The sequence below is a fragment of the Vulpes vulpes genome, chromosome 6 (genome assembly GCF_048418805.1).
Source record: "Vulpes vulpes isolate BD-2025 chromosome 6, VulVul3, whole genome shotgun sequence".
NCBI lineage: Eukaryota > Metazoa > Chordata > Mammalia > Carnivora > Canidae > Vulpes > Vulpes vulpes.
This window is the reverse complement of record NC_132785.1, coordinates 88,211,879-88,230,747: the sequence shown is the minus strand read 5'-3', so window position 1 is coordinate 88,230,747 and position 18,869 is coordinate 88,211,879. Positions and strand designations below refer to the sequence as shown.

At 38.7% G+C, this 18,869-nt stretch overlaps 1 pseudogene; it reads left to right on the top strand.

Moving 5' to 3' along the window:
- The first annotated feature begins 6,573 nt into the window (after positions 1–6,573).
- Positions 6,574–11,967, top strand: LOC112921309 (tubulin beta chain-like; annotated as a pseudogene).
- Positions 11,968–18,869: the final 6,902 nt, after the last annotated feature.

Genomic DNA, 18,869 nt, shown 5'->3' with positions numbered 1-18,869 from the left:
TTTTCTCAAGCCCAGCTAGTATCCTTATGATTTGGGGTTTTTTTGGGAGGGGGGGGGGGAAAGAAGGAGAGGGAGAGAGAGAATCTTAAGGAGGCTCCATGCCCAGTTTGGAGTCTGATGTGGGGTTTGATCTCACAACCCTAAGACCATGACCTGAACCGAAATCAAGAGTCAGACACTCAACCAACTGAGTCTGCCAGGTGCCACTGATTGTTTTAAATTTTGTTTCAGGCATATTATGTATCTGTTTTGTTAGTTCCCTGGCCATGACCTCTTCCTGTTCTTTCTTTTGGGGTGAATTCCTCCATCTTGTCAATTTGTCTAGGTCATGTTATTTGTGTGTTAGGAAAGCTTGTTGTATTTCCTGCTTCTATGAGTAAGGGCTATAATTAGCAAGAGGTCCTATACTGTCCAGGACCTGGCGCTTCAGGAAGTGTTTCAGACTATTCATTCTGCTGTTCTGCTTTGGTTGCTCTTTCCCTCGGGTCAGTCCTCTGCAAAGTTTCTCCTTGCCTACAGTAGGGAATGTTTGGACTTTGTCCATAGTGTCGCAAGTTTTAACTAGGTGTGTTTTGGTCTGCTTGTTAAGAAGCCAGATCGTATTTCCCCTAGAGCTAAAGCTTTGCAGCACTCTATGAGTAGTAGACCTAGTGTGCAGGAGGGGTTTCTAGGGAACAGGCCTGCTGTGGTCGTCCTTAAACTAACTTGCCCTAGTAAAGATACACCTGCAGGGTATGGGGGTTGGGAAGAATGGAGGTGCTTGGTGTAATTGGCTTCTGGAAGTGCTATGTTGCTCACTGAAGTCTGTCAGTGTTGATGAGGGTAGGGGAGAATGGCATCACCCCACTCTCACAACCCCTCCAAGTGGGGAGTTCACACTCTCCACTGTGCAGGAATCCCTCATAGAAGAGCAAACAATCTCCCCTCTTGTGTCCCTGGCCTCTGTCAGATCCCTTCCTTCATCCTGTCTATGTCCAAGCCGTCTGCCTACCAGGCAGTACAGTACTCCTGTGCTTTATCTCAGGCGCATGGCTGGATTTCAAAACTCCAGATTTTAGGGACCTGGTATAGGGTGGACCCATGTTGATCCTCTGGGGGAGGGTCTTGCCATGCTACAGCTGGTGCCAGCTGGTCCTAGAAAAGCAGTTGTGCAATCATGCAGCAGCTTAGAGTTTATGGTACAGCACAGCAAAAAGGAGGCGCCAAGGTTTGCTACCCTTAGCAGGTATCTCTGTTTCTATACTAATGAACACAGCAGCATGCTGGCACCCACCAGCTCTTTGGTCCCCTGAGAGGCCTCATCATCTCTCCTGAACGCACTCCAAGAAGGTGAACTGCCTCTCCCAGTGCTACCCAGGGGATCTTCAAACCACACTGCCTGCTCCTGGGCCTCTTCCCTCCTTCCCTACAGGAGCATCACTATGCCCACCAGTCTCCACTCAGTGGTGCAGACTTCTAAAACTTCAGACTTTAGGCTCCACTGCTTGTATAACCTTGTGAAAATCAGCTGTTCTAATTTTCCCAGCCAATGGTTTTGTGCAATCCTCTGTACACTACTTTCTATTTATCTATCTCTCTCCTCTCCCTGATATCAAGACTCCCTCCCCTCTGCAGCATCCAGAATTCTTTTCTGCCTAGAAGCACATCTCCATGCCTACTACCTACAATAATGTGGCTTCTTTACTTCCTCTATTTCTGCAGTTTGTTATTTCAGCATTCAGATTGATTTCTTGGGTGTTCAGAATGATTTGATACTTCTCTAGCTGTGTTTTAGGGATGAGTCGAGCCTAGGGTCTCCCTACTGCTCTGCCATCTTAATTCCTCCTATTTAGTGATTTTTGAATGGGTTCAAACTTAAGCAACCATCAACTTAATAGAGACTGATACATGCTATATATAAACCTAACTGTAAGTACAAAAATTTGTAATAGATATGCAAAAAATAAAGAGAATGGAATTCAAATATATCACTAAAAAGATACATCAAGCTACAAGAAAAAAGAACAAGAGAAGAAAGGGACAGAGAAGAACTATAAAAAAATCACTAAAACAAGTAACAAAATGGCAATAAGTACATACCTATCAATAATTACTTTGAATATAAATGGACTAAATGTTCCAATCAAAAGACAGCACAGCATGATGGAATGGATAAAAAAAAAAAAAGAACTATCTATATGCTCCCTATGAGATACGTACTTTGGATGTAAAGACACGTGCAGGTTGAAAGTGAAGAGATGGAAAACATTCATCATGCAAATGGAAGTGAAAAGAAAGGTGTGGTAGCAGTACTTAATACTGACATCAGAAAAAATGGACAAAGTCCATAAAAAGAGACAAAGAAAGAGACTACATAATCATAAGGGGAACAATCCAAAGAAGATATAAACAATTGTAAATATGCAGCATTCAACGTGAGAGCACCCAAATACTTAAAGCAACTATTAACAAAGGAAGTAACCATTAGTAATCCAATAATAGTATGGGACTACAACCCCTCATTTACATCAATGAATAGATCATCTAAAGAGAAAATCAACAAAGAGATGGGCTTTGAATGACATATTCGACCAGATGGATCTAACAGATATATTCTCCTAAACAGCAGAATACGCATTTTGTTCGAGTGCACACAGAACATTGTCTAAAATAGATCACGTTAGGCCACAAGATAAATCTTGATAAATTAAAAAAGATTAAAGTCATACTATGCATCTTTTCCAACCACAATACTTTGAAACTAGAAATCAACCAAGATAAAAAAAATCTGGAAAGAGCACAAATACATGGATGAAATAACATGTTATTAAACAATGAATGAGTTGACCATGAAATCACAGAGCAAAAAAATGCATAGAGGCAAATGAAAATGAAAACAGTGGTCCAAGATCTCTGGGAAGCAACAGAAGCTGTTCTAAGAAAGAAGTTTAAAGCAGTTTAGGCCTAAATCAAGAAGAAAAATCTCAAATAAATAACATAACCATACATTTAAAGGAGCGAGAAAAAGAAGACCTAGCAAAACCCAAGCCCAGAAGGAAGGACAAAAATCAAGATTAGGACAGAAATAAACAATAAAGAAACTAAAAAAGCAAACAAACAAAACCCCCAAAGAACAGATAAAAGAAACCAGGAGTTGGTTCTTTGAAAAGATCAATAGAATTGATAAATCTTTAGCCAGATTCTTCAGAAACAGAGAGCAGAGACTCAAAATCAGAAATGAAAGAAGAGAAATAATAACTGACACCTTGGCAATATAAAGGATTATACGAGAATATTATAGAAAATAATAGGCCAACAAACTGGACAACCTAGAAGAAACTGGAGCACCTAGTGGCTCAGTTGGTTAAGTGTCCTCTTTCAGCTTAGGTCATGATCTCCGGGTGCTGGGATTGAGCCCTGGATTGGGCTGCCTGCTCACAGAGAAGTCTGCTTCTTTCTTCCTCTGAACTCCCCCCCCCCCCGCCCCCACTCATGCTCTCTCTTACTTTCTCTCTCAAATAAATAAATAAATTAATTAATTAATTAATTAACAAACAAAATATTTTAAAAAATATTCCTAGAAACCTATAACCTCCCAAAACTGAATCAGGAAGAAACAGAAAATTTGAACAGCAGTGAAATTGAATTAGTAATCAAAAAACTCCCAACAAACAAAAGTCCAGGATCAGAGGGATTCACAGGCGAATTCTACCAAGCAAGAAGAGTTAATACCTATTCTTCTCAAACTATTCCAAAAAATGGTAGGGGAAGGAAAGCTTCCAATTCATTCTATGAGGCCAATATTACCCTGACACCAAGACCAGATAAAGTCACTACAAGAAAGGAAACTACAGGCCAACATTTCTGATGAACATGGATACAAAAATCTTCAACAAAATATTATTAGCAAGCCAAATCCAACAATTTAAAACATCATTTACCATGATCAGCTGGGGTTTATTGCTGGGATGTAAGGGTGGTTCAATATTCATGAATCAATCAACATGATACATCACACCACCAAGAGAAAGGATAAAAACCGTACAATCATTTCAACAGATGCAGAAAAAGCATTTGACAAAGTACAACAACGATTAGTAATAAAACTCTCAACAAAATGCAGTTAGAGGGAATATACCTCAACATAATAAAAACCATATATGAAAAACCATAGCTAACATCATGCTCAATGATGAGAGCTTTTCAAAAAACTGAAAGCTTTTTCCCTAAAATTAGGAAAAGATAAGGATATCCTCTCTCACTACTTTTATTCAACATATTTCAACATAGTACTGGAAGCCCTCGCCACACCAATCAGACAAGAAAAGGAAATAAAAGGCATCCAGACTTTGATGAGGAAGAAGTAAAACTTTCACTATTTGCAGATGACACGATACCATACATGGAAAACCCTGAAGACTCCAAAAAAAAAAAAAAAAAGAAAGAAAGAAAAAAAAAAAACTAGAACTGACAAATGAATTCAGTGAAGTCACAGGATACAAAAACCAATATACAAAAAACCTTTGCATTTCTATACAACAATATGAAACAGAAGAGAAATTAAGAAAGCAGTCCCATTTGTAACTGCACCAAAGATAAAACACCTAGGAATAAACTTAACCAAGGAGGTGAAAGACCTATACTCTGAAGGCTATAAAACATGGATGAAAGAAATTGAAGATGACACAACAAATGGAGAGATATTCCATCCTCATGCATTGAAAGAACAAATACTGTTAAAATATCCACAGTACCCAAAGCAATCTCTAGATTTAATATCATCTCCACAAAATACCAATAGCATTTTTCACAGAACTAGAACAAATAATCCTAAAATTTGTCTAGAACTACAAAAGACCCCAAATAGCCAAAGCAATCTTGGAAATGAAAAACAAAACAGGAGGTATCACAATCCCAGATTTCAAGATGTACTACATAGCTGTAGTTATCAAAACAGTACGGTACTGGCATTAAAAAAACAGACATATAGATCAATGGAACAGAAAGCCCAGAAATAAATACACAATTATACAGTCAATTAATCTACCACAAAGGAGGCAAGAATATGCAATTAGAAGAAAGTCTCTTCAACAAATGGTGCTGGGAAACTTGAAGAGCTACATGCAAAAGAATGAAACTGGACCACTTTCTTGCACCATAAACAAAAATAAACTCAAAATGGATCAAGGACCTAAATGTGAGACTTGATATAATAAAAATCCTGGAAGAGATCATAGTAATTTCTCTGACACTGGCTGATCTAGACTGATCTCCTGAGGCAACTGGAACAAAACCAGAAGTAAACTATTGATACTATATCAAAACAAGAAATTTCTGCATAGCAAAGGGAATAATCAAGAAAACAAGACAACTTGGGGATCCCTGGGTGGCTCAGCGGTTTAGCGCCTGCCTTTGGCCCAGGGTGTGATCCTGGAGTTCTGGGATCGAGTCTCATATCAGGCTCCTACATGGACCCTGCTTCTCCCTCTGCCTGTGTCTCCGCCTCTCTCTCTCTCTCTCTCTCTCTCTCTCTCTCTCTCTCTCCATGAGACATATACACAAACACTACATTTTCTTTATCCATTCATCCCTTGAGGGACACTCGAGGTTGCTTCATGTCTTGGCTATTATTAAAAAGTGCTACAGTGGGTACAGATATCTTTTTGACCTAGTGTTTTCATTTTCTTCTGATAAATACCCAGAAGTGGAATTGCCAGAATCTCTCTGTCTCTAATGAATAAAAAAAAAAAAAAAAAAAAAAACAAGACAAGCTACCGAGTGAGAAAAGATATTTGCAAATGCAATATCCAATAAGGGGTTAGCATCCAAAATATATAAAGAACTTCTACAATTCAACATCAAAAAAAAATCCAATTAAAAAATGGGCAGAAGACATGAATAGACATTTCTCCAAAGAAGACATACAGATAGCCAACAGACACATGGAAAGATGTTCAACAGTATTCATCATCAGGGAAATGCAAATCAAAAGCACAATGAGATATTACCTCACACCTGTCAGAATGGAAAAATAAAAAATGTAAGAAACAACAAGTATTGACAAGGATATGGAGAAAAAAGGAACCCTTGTGCACTGTTGGTGGGAATGCAAACTGGTAGAGCCACTGTGGAAAACAGTATAGAAGTTCCTCAAAAAATTAAAAATAGAATTACCATATGATCCAATAATTCTGCTAAATGGTATTTATTTACCCAAAGAATGCAAAAAACACTGGTTTGGAAAGATATATGTACATATATGTTTACTGCTATTTATTTACAATAGCCAAAATATGGAAGACACTCAAGTGTCCATTGATAGATGAATGAGTAAAGATGTGCCATATACATATACATGTATAATGAAATATTACCCAGCCATAATAAAGAATGAACTCTTGCCATTTGCAACAATAGGAATGGATCTAGAGAGTATAGTGCTAAGTCAAATAAGTCAAAGACAAATACCATATGACCTCATTCATATGTGGAATTTAGGAAACAAATTTTAAAAAGATACAAACCAAAAAAAACCAAAAACAGACTCTTAAATATAGAGAACTGGTGGTTACCAGAGGGGAAGTGAGTGGGGCAATGGGTGAAGTAGGTAAAGGTTAAGATTACACTTATGATGAGCACTGAGCAATATACAGAATTGTTGAATCACTATATTGTACATATGAAACTTCTATAATACTCTATGTTAATTATACTGGAATTAAAAAATTAAATAGAGACATTAAAAAATTAAAACTAGGGATCCCTGGGTGGCGCAGCGGTTTAGCGCCTGCCTTTGGCCCAGGGCGCGATCCTGGAGACCTGGGATCGAATCCCACGTCGGGCTCCCGGTGCATGGAGCCTGCTTCTCCCTCTGCCTGTGTTTCTGCCTCTATCTCTCTCTCTCTGTGACTATCATAAATAAATAAAAATTTTAAAAAAAGTTAAAAAATTAAAACTAGAACTATCATATATCTGGCAATTCCACTTCTGGGTATTTATCTGAAGAAAATGAAAACACTAGGTCAAAAAGATATCTGTACCCCCATGTTCACTGTAGCACTTTTTAATAATAGCCAAGACATGAAGCAACCTCGAGTGTCCCTCAAGGGATGAATGGATAAAGAAAATGTGGTGTTGTGTGTATATGTATCATGGAATATTATTCAGCCAGAACAAAAAAAAAATTGAAGAAAATCTTGCCATTTGTGACAATGTGGATGGATGTTGAGGGCACTATGCTAAGTGAAATAAGTCAAATAAAGACAAATACCATATGGTCTCATTTTATGTGGAATCTAATAAAAGAAAGAAACCAAATTCTAACTAAATTAAACTAAATTCATAGAACAGAGTAGACTGGTGGTTGCCAGAGTCAGAGCTGTGGTGGAGGTGGAGGAAATGGGTGAAGGTGATCAAAGGGTATACATTTCCAGTTATAAGATGAACACATTCTGGGAATGTAGTACACAGCATGGTGATTATAGTTAACAATGCTGTATTGTTTATTTGAAAATTGCTAAGTGAATAAGTCCTAAAGAGTTCTCAACACACACATGCACTATAACTACATAGGGTGATGGATATGTTAACTAAAATTATGTTAATCATTTCAAAATATATTCATATATCAAATCATCAAGTTGTGCACCTTAAACTTACAAAGTAACATGTCAATTATCCCTCAATAAAGGGGGGTGGAGAATGACAGGCAGACAAGCTATAGTTATTTAGATTTTGATATCTGGACAGTTCTATATGTATATATGTACATATTTTTTTTATTGGAGTTCGATTTGCCAACACATAGTATAACACCCAGTGCTCATCCTGTCAAGTGCCCCCCTCAGTGCCCATCACCCAGTCACCCCATTACCCTGCCCACCTGCCCTTTCACTACCCCTTGTTCGTTTCCCAGAGATAGAGGAGTCTCACATTTTGTCACCCTCTCTATTTTTTCCCATTAATTTTCTCTCCTTTCTCCTATAATCCCTTTCACTACTTTTTATATTCCCCATATGAGCGAAACCAAATGATGATTTTCCTTCTCTGATTGACTTAGTTCACTCAGCATAATACCCTTCAGCTCCATCCATGTCGAAGCAAATGGTGGGTATTCGCCGTTTCTAATGGCTGAGTAATTTCCATCATATATAGCACATCTTCTTTATCCATTGGGACAGTTCATAAAAATGAAGTAAGCCTACAATTTTAAGAACTGATTATAGGGCAGCCCTGGTGGCGCAGCGGTTTAGTGCCGCCTGCAGCCTGGACTGTGATCCTGGAGACCTGGGATTGAGTCCCATGTTGGGCTCCCTGCATGGAGTCTGCTTCTGCCTGTGTCTCTGCCCCTCTCTCTCTCTCTGAATAAATAAATAAATAGTTCTTTAAAAAAAAAAAAAAGAACTGATTATATTTGTTGTCAATGGCTAAGTTTAAGCTTTCAAGAGAAAACTAGAATTTTGAAAAAAACCTATATCTGCCATGGTGGCTTTGCCATACTTCCTGATACTTAAAGACTTCTTGGGTTAAATCAGTGGTAATCTTTTACAATGTGCTTTTAAGATATTATATAATGATATACATCAGAATTAGAAGATGTACGCAATTTAGTAAGCAATATTTGATTAATGCATGAGGTTATAAAATCTTGCCAAGGAGTGCCTGGGTGGCTCAGTCAGTGAAGCATCTAATTCTTGATTTCAGCTCAGGTCATGATCTCAGGGTGGTGAAGCTAAGCCCTGGGGTCAGGCTTCCACACTGGGCATAGAGCCTGCGTAAGATTCTATCTCTCCCTCTCCCTCTGCCCCTGCCATCCAGCTCATGCTGTGTTTCTCTCTCTCTCTTTTTCTCTCAAAAAAGAAAGAAAGAAAGAAAGAAAGAAAGAAAGAAAGAAAGAAAGAAAGAAAGAAAGAAAGAAAAATCTTGCCAAGATAAAAAGATCCAAAGTCTAGGACAGACAATAGATATTAATGTAGGAGAACCCAAAAAGTTCATTAGTTTCTGATTCCACATTACAACTTACTTTTGAGGGGCAGCCTGGGTGGCTCAACGGTTTAGCACTGCCTTTGGCCCAGGGCCTGATCCTGGAGACCCGGGATCAAGTCCCACATTGGGCTCCCTGCATGGAGTCTTCTCCCTCTGCCCGTGTCTCTGCCTCTCTCTCTGTGTGTCTCTCATGAATAAATAAATAAAATCTTTAAAAAAAAACCCCAACAACTTACTTTTTGAGAAACTACTGTTTGTTGAATGTGGTTTGGTATCAGTGACTAATATCCACAATTATCTGAAAAAGATATTAAAATATTCACCCTCTTTCCAACTACTTAACATGTGAGTCCAGACATTCTTCACATAACTTCCACCAAAACAATGCATATATACAACAGACTGAATGCAGAAATAGATGAGATAATTCAGCTATTGTGTATTAACCCAGACTTTAAAGAGATTTCTCTTTTATTTATTCTTTTTTTAAAATAGGCTCCCTGCCCAATTTGGGGTTTGAACTCATGACCCTGAAGTCAAGAATTGCATGCTCTACTGACTGAGCCAGCCAGGTACCCCTAAAGAGATTTCTTTATAGCTCTTCTCACCAAATATTTTTGTTTTGGAAATATGGTCATTTTTCACAAAAATACATTATTTGTGTTAACATATAATGTTATTATAAAATAATACTTTAAAATTTTTCTCAAATTCAATTCTAATATGGTCATTAATATTGACAGATATAATCCATATAAGCAAAATCTCTTTAATGTCTTCAATAATTCTTAAGAGTACAAAGTAGTCCTGAGGCCAAAAAGTTTGAGAACCATTACTATATGTTATTTATAGTTAGCCTACAGGCAAACATAATTTTATCAATCTGCTGTCATTTGTTTCATTTTTCACCAAAGAATACATATATCTAGTATCATAAACCATTGGTTTTAAATCTGTTTCCCACTCATTTTTTCAGAACCTACTACATAAAGAGGAAAAAGTAAAGATGACAACAATTTTTTCATCAAAAAGAATGCAAGCAATGTATTGGGATACCATCTACTAAGAAGATAAAGAGGATTCTAGCCTAGAATATCTTACCCAAAGAAAAAATAAAAACAAAAAACTTTAAAAATGTCAAAGGACCTTTTCAGATATAAGCAAGCTATAATATTAAATCAACAATAGACCTACACTACTAAAGATATTAAAGGAAAACTTTTACATAGGTGAAATAATTATACCAATCAGAAATGTGGATCTAAAAAATAACAACAACAAAATGAAGAGTACTAGAAATTCTAACTACATGGGCCAATGTATTATTTATCTCTTGCTGCTGTAACAAATTACCACAAATTTACAGGCTTAAACAATTTCGTTCTCTAAGTTTGGAGTGTAACATAGGTCCCATTGGGCTAAAATTAAAATATTGTCAGGGCCACACTCCTTTCTGCACTCCCTTTTTTTTTTTTTAAAATTTATTCATGATAGAGAGAGAGAGAGAGAGAGTGGCAGAGACAAAGGAGGAGGGAGAAGCAGGCTCCATGCCGGGAGCCTGACGCGGGACTCGATCCCAGGACTCGATCCCCAATGCCAGGACTCGATGCCGGGACTCGATGCTGGGACTCGATGCTGGGACTCCAGGATCACGCCCTGGGCCAAACAGGCACTAAACCACTGAGCCATCCAGGGATCCCCCCTTTCTGCACTCTTTAGGAGATTAAGGAGACACACTCTCACACAATGCTGATAGGAAATGCAGTGATCAAAACCTTGAAACTATTTGCAAGCTATTTGCATTAGTTTTTATTAACAAGTTATCACAAATTTAGTGGTGGAAAACAAAACAAATCTGTCACTCACAATTAGAAGTTCAAATTCCATTTGAAGGGGCTAAAGTCCAAGTGTCAGCACAGCTGGTTCCTTCTTGAGCCCCCCCTCTCCGCCCCCACCCCCAGGGGATAATTAACTTTCTTGGCTTTTTCAGCTTATGGACAACGCTAACCTATGTTCCTTATCTGTTCCTTAGCTCACAGCTCTTACATCACTCCAACCCCTTGCTTCCACCATTACATTGCCTTCTGTTCTTATGAAGACCCTTGTGATTACATTGGGCCCACTTGGAGAATCCAAGCTACTTTCCCTATCTCAAGATCCTTAATCACATCTGCAAAATCCCTTTACCACGTTAGGGTTCCATATTCATAGGTTCTGGGAATTAAGATGTAGACACCTTTCGGATGACATTATCTAGACGAAAACCTTTTGCATTGATAACGAGGCTATGATATCTGCTTCAGAACCCTAAAACTGACCACACCTACCTATGGGGACCTCAACCACCTGGTGTCTGCCACCATAAGTGGGGTTACCACCTGCCTGCGCTTTCCTGGCCAGCTCAATGCTGACCTGCGCAAGCTGGCTGCCAATATGGTCCCCTTCCCCCGCCTGCACTTCTTCATGCCCGGCTTCGCCCCACTGACCAGCCGAGGTAGCCAGCAGTACCGGGCCCTGACGGTGCCCGAGCTCACCCAGCAGATGTTTGATGCTAAGAACATGATGGCTGCCTGTGACCCCTGCCATGGCCGCTACCTGACTGTGGCCGCAGTATTCAGGGGCCGCAAGTCCATGAAGGAGGTGGACGAGAGATGCTGAACGTCCAAAACAAGAACAGCAGCTACTTCGTCGAGTGGATCCCCAACAACGTGAAAACAGCTGTCTGTGACATCCCACCCCGGGGGCTAGAGATGTCCGCCACCTTCATCAGCAACAGCACAGCCATCCAGGAGCTGTTCAAGCGCATCTCAGAGCAGTTCACGGCCGTGTTCCGGCGCAAGGCCTTCCTACACTGGTACATGGGTGAGGGCATGGACGAGATGGAGTTCACTGAGGCCGAGAGCAACATGAATGACCTGGTGTCTGAGTACCAGCAGTACCAGGATGCTACGGCCGAGGAGGAGGGGGGAGTTCGAGGAGGAGGCGGAGGAGGAGGTAGCCTAGAGCTGATACCTGGTAAAGCGTGTGGAAGCTGTGTGAACTCTTTATTTGCTCACAACCTGTTCTCTGATAGCCGTGTCTCTGTGTGCACTCGCTCTTTTTCCTGTCTGGATGTCACATGCTGTACAGATGCCACCATTAAAGCATTTTCATAGTGAAAAAAAAAAAAAGATACCCTTTCCAATCCACAGTCCCCACAGCCATCACCTTACAACTCCCCCAAACCACAACACAAAGTCACACAGAGCTTCCTGCCGTCCAGCTGGGAAATGAGGATAGCGCCCAACGGCCGGCCCTTCTTCATTGACCATAACACAAAGACTACAACGTGGGAAGATCCACTCCTGAAATTTCCAGTACATATGTGGTCAAAGGCATCCTTAAACCCCAATGACCTTGGCCCTCTTCCTCCTGGTTGGGAAGAAAGAATTCACTTGGATGGCTGAACGTTATATATTGACCATAGCAGCCAGGTGTTATGTGGAGAGAATGATGCCAGAGAATCAGTGCCCTCATACGGTACTATGATTTCATCCCAAGTTTGCTTGAAAGTAGCCCAGCAAGCTTTCACCCGATTTGATCTTGTGACCTATTAACTTCTTGTTTTTTTTTTTTAATTAAAAAAAATTTTGGGGTCCAAAAAAAAAAAAAAAAGCAAAACAAAACAAAACAAAACAAAACTTACTTCAGTTACAGGAAAAAACAGCTTACAGCTTAACGCCCTAGAAAGTCCCATATCGGAATGAGAACAGAGCTCAATGCCCTTGAAAGCCCCATATCAGAATGTAAACAGAACTTGAGAAATTCCTCCATCCCTTCTGGAGGTCGCCTAGACCAGCCCATAAAACTGAGCTGGAACCCACCTCGGGGTCCAAGTCCCTGTTCTGCTGTTTCGGGTACACTTGGACCCAAGCTCAAGCTTGTAAATAAACCCTCATGTGTTTGCATCAAAAAAAATAAAATAAAAAATAAAATAAATTTATAAAAATAAATTATAAAAATAATATTTTTTTTGTGAAAGTATATATTAGGCAGACTTTGTCTGAACTCTTTATTGAATAAAGAGAATGGTGGCATCAAATAAGGCTGTACAAAGTCAAGACCAGATCAAGTAATAACATTTTTGTCTGTATCCTAAAAAAAATGGCAAGCAACTTATGATCTTTAGGTTGGAGAGTGACATCTAAAATGTTCCAAAAGATCACCCAGTATGTATAAAACAACCAGAATTCTAATTACATCAATCTAATGATATATATACCCACTCAAGAAAAATATCCTTTAAATTTTGCTATCACACATTTGGTACAGCGTTTTGTTTGGCTACACAGAATCAAGGTACTTTCGTTCCTTCTGAAGGATCTTGTATGTGAGAGACACAGCTTAGTTTCTGCTGTTAGAGAAGCCTGCTGAAAGGGAGGACTATGAAGATTGAAAAAATGACACAATCACTCAAGAACCATTAAAAATTATTTCAATGAGTCCACAAGTTCAGTGAGGGACTTGTGGTTTCAGTTTTGCCATGGAAAAAAGCTTCTGGGTCTTCATTCTGTCCTTACAATAAGAAAAAGCTAGATAAATGAAAATCAGAGATATTTCTCAGAGCCACCAGAGAATGAAGGTCTTGTAGCAAAAAGCCATATCAAAATCTAAAGGTTTATCCAAACAGTCACAGCTGAGATCTGCTTGCCTAGAGCTGAAGCTGGTTGTGCCATAAACAGGACCTTAAATGACAATTTTGGCTACTTGATTGAGACTGAGTATGAGACCAGCATGATATTAAAGTTTCTCAATATCACAGTTTTAGGGGAGCTCCCACACTTTTCTTCACTTTGCCTCAGGAAGCCCTATCAGGTTCTCATCGTAGAGATCTGAGAAAGATTCCCTTTTGGCCCTTACAAAGAGAGGAGAAGATGGATCATTGAGGAATACATCCAGAGCCTTCACCATAGGTCTTCCTCATAACAAAAACCTACTTTCCAGAAAAAAAGACTTTGCTGGATCTTTCTATCAGACAGAGGAAAGGAATTTCCTCCCACTCTAGTGCCCTCTAGCCTTTCTGATTACCCAACTGGTGGGAGAAAAATATGCAACAGTGGTCAGATCTTTAAGGAAATAGATTTGGCTAATTTGGAATACTATAGCCAGGGAAGGGAGTAGGGGAAGGAGATAAAAGCTATCCCACTGGAAAAACACTTGTGAGGCCCACAATGTTGGGTCACAGGCCCACTAAAAGACTGAGAGATAACTGGCAGACTATAGAATGCTCCCTCTCCCCAACAATTCACAGCCACAGCAATAAATTAACAGCAGATTATAACTGAAAAAGCTGCAAGACATATCCTCTGAGGAGGAGTACTTAGGGAAGCCCTAAGTCAAGCGGGAAGACACAAAGACAGAAAAGAAATGTGAAGCCTCTGGCACCCCATCGCTAACATAATCCACTCTGACCCAAGGATTCTAATTTTAAAAGCTTAATTCATAGAAATATGCACAGGGATTCAACTAGAAGGATGTTCACATGAGAAACCAATCACTAACTTGATTGTGGAAGAATTTCTCCATAACTTCAACAAAAGCTACACTGCTTGTTCTTTATTTGGACTGTCCAACCATGTATCCTCATATTGCACTCAGTAGTGTCAGAGTTCAAATATTACTTATTAATACTACTATTAGAATCAAATAAATTTTGGGATTTAGAAAGGAGCAGTTTTTATGTGAACGATGATGTGTTTATGGGGTAAGAGAAATGAAGACAATAAAGAAAGGAGTTTGAAATTCCTTTCTTCCCTCTACATTCTCAGCCATTGTAAACCCACATAAGAAATATCCTCAATGATGTCACTGGAAAAATCACTGATACTATAATTAAGAAAACTCTCTGGTTGCCAGATACGATCATTCAGTTCTATTAATTAATCATGTATAAGATAGTCAGGCTTGGCATCAAGTCTATATGCGTTCTTAATTTGGAGGAGACTATTATGGAAATTCCAAATGTCAGTTTAGAAGCCTAATAGCATTATGAAGTTAACAGTGCAATACATCAGAGAAATATAGTATTTGAATGTTACTACTGCGTGATTTAGAATAGAAGTTCCAAACAGAACTTCTCAATAGAAGTTAATAAAATTCAGAGGCCTTGTTGTAATACATTAATCATAAGGAAGAAATCTGGGTTTTTTATGCCCTTTATTCCATCCTTTCATCCTTCTTTTCCAGTGATTTCTGAGACATTCCCTTCACTCTTTTTCAATGGCTCATAGTTTTTTGTTTTGTTTTTGTTTTTTTTGCCAGATTCCATGTCTTCTGACATGATATCTTCACATTTCTTTCTCAATTCTATCACTTCCACTCTACTCCCAACTACTGGCTAAAGTTTCACAGCTGGTAACTTATCATTTTAAACTCATAAAATTCCCCTCTGACTACAACCTCCTATTTATGCCCTCCCATTTCCTCAGGCCACTGAATCTGCTCTTTGTCTACATTGTTATTTCTAGTTCCTCAACTTGTTTAGCACGAGGTAAACAGCATCACCAGCCAAAGACAAAGGATCCTGATATTTAATGACCTGTTTAGACCTGTCTTGACTAAACTCAAGGTCTGGATTAAGTTTTTAAAGACACTAGCTTTTTAAAGTAAAAAATTTTAAAGATGCAGTGATATAAGAAAGCACAAGACAAAAGCCTGATTTCCTTAGCAGTCTTAATTCCCACAACTGTTTAGTCTTTTCTATAGTAAAATGTATTTAATGCTAACCACCACCAGTTCATTTTCAACTACTCCTTCAATACCAATTTCAATTTTTTTAGAAGATTTATTTATGTTAGAGAGAGAGTGCAAACACGAGCAGGAGGGGCAGAGAGGAAGAGAGAATCTGAAGCAGACTCTGTACTGAGCACAGAGCCTAGAGCCCAACATGGAACTCAATCCCATGACCCTGAGATCATGACCCAAGCCTAAAACAAGAGCTAGGCACCTAACCAACTGCACCCCCCAGGCATCCCTCAATTTTAAATCTGGACAAATCTCTTAGTTTATTGGATTTCACCCTCAAGTAGGTCCTTTGCAGAAGGACCATGCTATTGTATTCCCACAAGTTTTTCGTGTTTCATTGCCTTTCTTTTATCCCTGAAACTTCAGCCTTTATCATCTTAATTTGTTCCAAATTGTACATATTTCTTAAATTCTATCTTTTCCTAGGTACTACCTCCTAGAGTTCTCTTAATTCCAATTCCAATCTGGATTGAGTTCCAGTTATCCAGTTGTGAAACATAGATTTACATTCATTAGTCTCCTGGATTAGATTCACTACTTCTTTAACCCTTATTTTTCTCTTTTTGTTTTGCTTGTCATCTGTATGTGTGAGAGTTTATTCTCTCATTTTGGAAGAAGTTACCTTTGGTAACTTACTAGGATAGGATATATGGGAAGTATACTTTCTGAGTTCCTTCATATGAACTAAAAAATATCTTTACTCTCCTTTTGCTTTTGATTGACACTTTGGCTAGATATGGAATTATACACTAAAACTGATTTTCCCTCATTTATTTGAAGTCATTGTCCCATTGTTTTATAGCAGTCTTTGTTGATGAAAAATCTGATGCTAGTCTGATTTTCATTGCTTTATAATTGAAGTTCCCACAAGATATGAAATGAAGTAAAGCATTTGAGGCAGGAAGACTCTGAAGAAAGAGAGGAGGCCACAGGATGGAGTAGGAGATGGCAGTATTAAAAGACTAGTGAAATCCCCAATAGCTACTGAAGACAGATGAATGTATTGTCTCAATTTCCATTTGGGACTTCTGGACATCATCTTTACAGGAGGCCTCTGCATCAGCATGTAGTAGCTACATACAGCAAAAGAGAAATAGTGGTGTGGCTTATTTAGGCAGATGGAATAAAGATGGTGTTTCTAAGTATCCCTTGGCTCCCATGTAGTGAGGAAAGGATGCAGGTATTTCCACATTTTAGGTATATGTCAACAGCCCCCCACCCCCCATAATAACGGCCCTGGGAAAATTTTTAATGAGTTCTCAAAAAAAACAAAAAAACAAACAAAAAAAAACCCAACCTCTCACTATAGGTCAAGTAAAAATTGATAATTGCAAAGAACAGTTAAAAATAAAACTGAAAATGGCTGAATATAAGACCTAATTTTGGAATAAAAAAGTTGCCAGGGCTAGAGAGACAAGGATATACAGAAAGGCCTACGAGAACATACAACTGAAGTCAAAAACTACCACTGTCAACCTACAAGACTCATTTTGGCTACCTGTCAAGGTTTCAGAGGACCTCTAAATCTATGCAATAACAATATATAGGAACAAGAGGTAAACTTAGGGACAGAACTTGACTTTTTTTGATCAGATTTACCATACTAAACCTCTACATTATTGGGGGGAGGGAGGACTAATCAGGCAATAAGAGTTTGGGAATCCAACTTAGTTGCTAATATTAAGCATTTACATTTTCAGAATGGTGTAAACAGGGGTACCTAGGTGGCTCAGTCAGGTAAGCATGTGCCTTTGGCTCAGGTCATGATCCGTTCAAGCCCCTCCCTTGGGCTCTCTGCTCAGCGAGGAGCCTGCTTCTCCCTTTGCTTGTTGCTCTCCCTATCAAATAAATTAAATTAAAAAGAACTGTGTAAACATCACACATCCTTATCCTTCATAGGAAACAACTAAAGCTTCTACTTCAAAGGGGAAGAACAAAACTTTATAGGTTTGAAGAGCCCTAGGTCCTCACATAGTTATTACTACTTCCTCCTGATTCATATTTAGTTTATCTTGTTACATGTCCCAGGAGAAAGGGTTAAAGAGTAGACACTCCTCTCCCCCTTTTTGAGGAGAAGATTCATATGTAAGGCTTACTGCCATTTAGTTCTTCCTTGAACAATCCTTTATCAGATAATTTACCCTTTCAAATTACACTCTTATAGCAAGAGAAAATAAAAATAGCATAAGAACCTTGACTCTCTTTGAAAGCAGCAATCAGACATGGAATTCTATTTTTATGCTAATGATGATTTTATATAATGCTGATATTGTAACTTTTACTTTCTTTAATTTTAGTGAAAACAACAATAACTATAAATATTTTTAAAGATGAGGGGCCCCTGGGTGGCTCAGTGGTTGAGCTTTGGCTCAGGTCATCATCCCAGGGCAGGGAGCCTGCTTTTCCCTATGTCTGTGTCTCTGCCTCTCTCTGTGTCTCTCATGAATAAATAAATAAAATCTTAAAAAAATTTTTTTTAAAGATGAGAAATCACCTATATGCCCATTGTCCAACTAGAGCAACTGTTTTAATTTTGGTATATTTCCTCCTGCCTACCTGGCACAAAACTGTGTGGCTGAAAGACACTTTGAAAATCAACTAGTCCAATTTCTTCACTTTCAGATGAGAAAACTATGACCCACAGAGCTATGAGATTCGCCCAGAGTCACACCTTATCATTTTGTTTAAAATAAATTTTAATCCTAAATTAATAAAAAAAATAGTTAAGACATGAGTAAGTCCCTAATTGTTGATTTTCTCCACTGAGAAACCACCTGCAAGGGGGAAAATATCTCTATTATGTAATATAGTATTAGTCTTACCAAAAGCGGTATATGGAGAATTATAGCTGCAAAGTCTGGATTCTGTAATAAAAACTCCCAGCAGCCCAGGAACTTCTAGAAAACAGATGTGAATTCAAAGCCTCTGGATTTAAGGATTTGTATTCAAAATTTACATACTGCTATGTGTTGCTACTGCTGAGATTGTCGCCAGACTGTGGATTCTGGAATGTACTCTCCTTGATAAGGCAGCAAATTATAACTCAAAAAGAGCACCTAATTGAGGCTTTCTCTGTGCTGTAATTGAAAGAATTGAAATAGCATTGCAAAGGGAGAGTACTT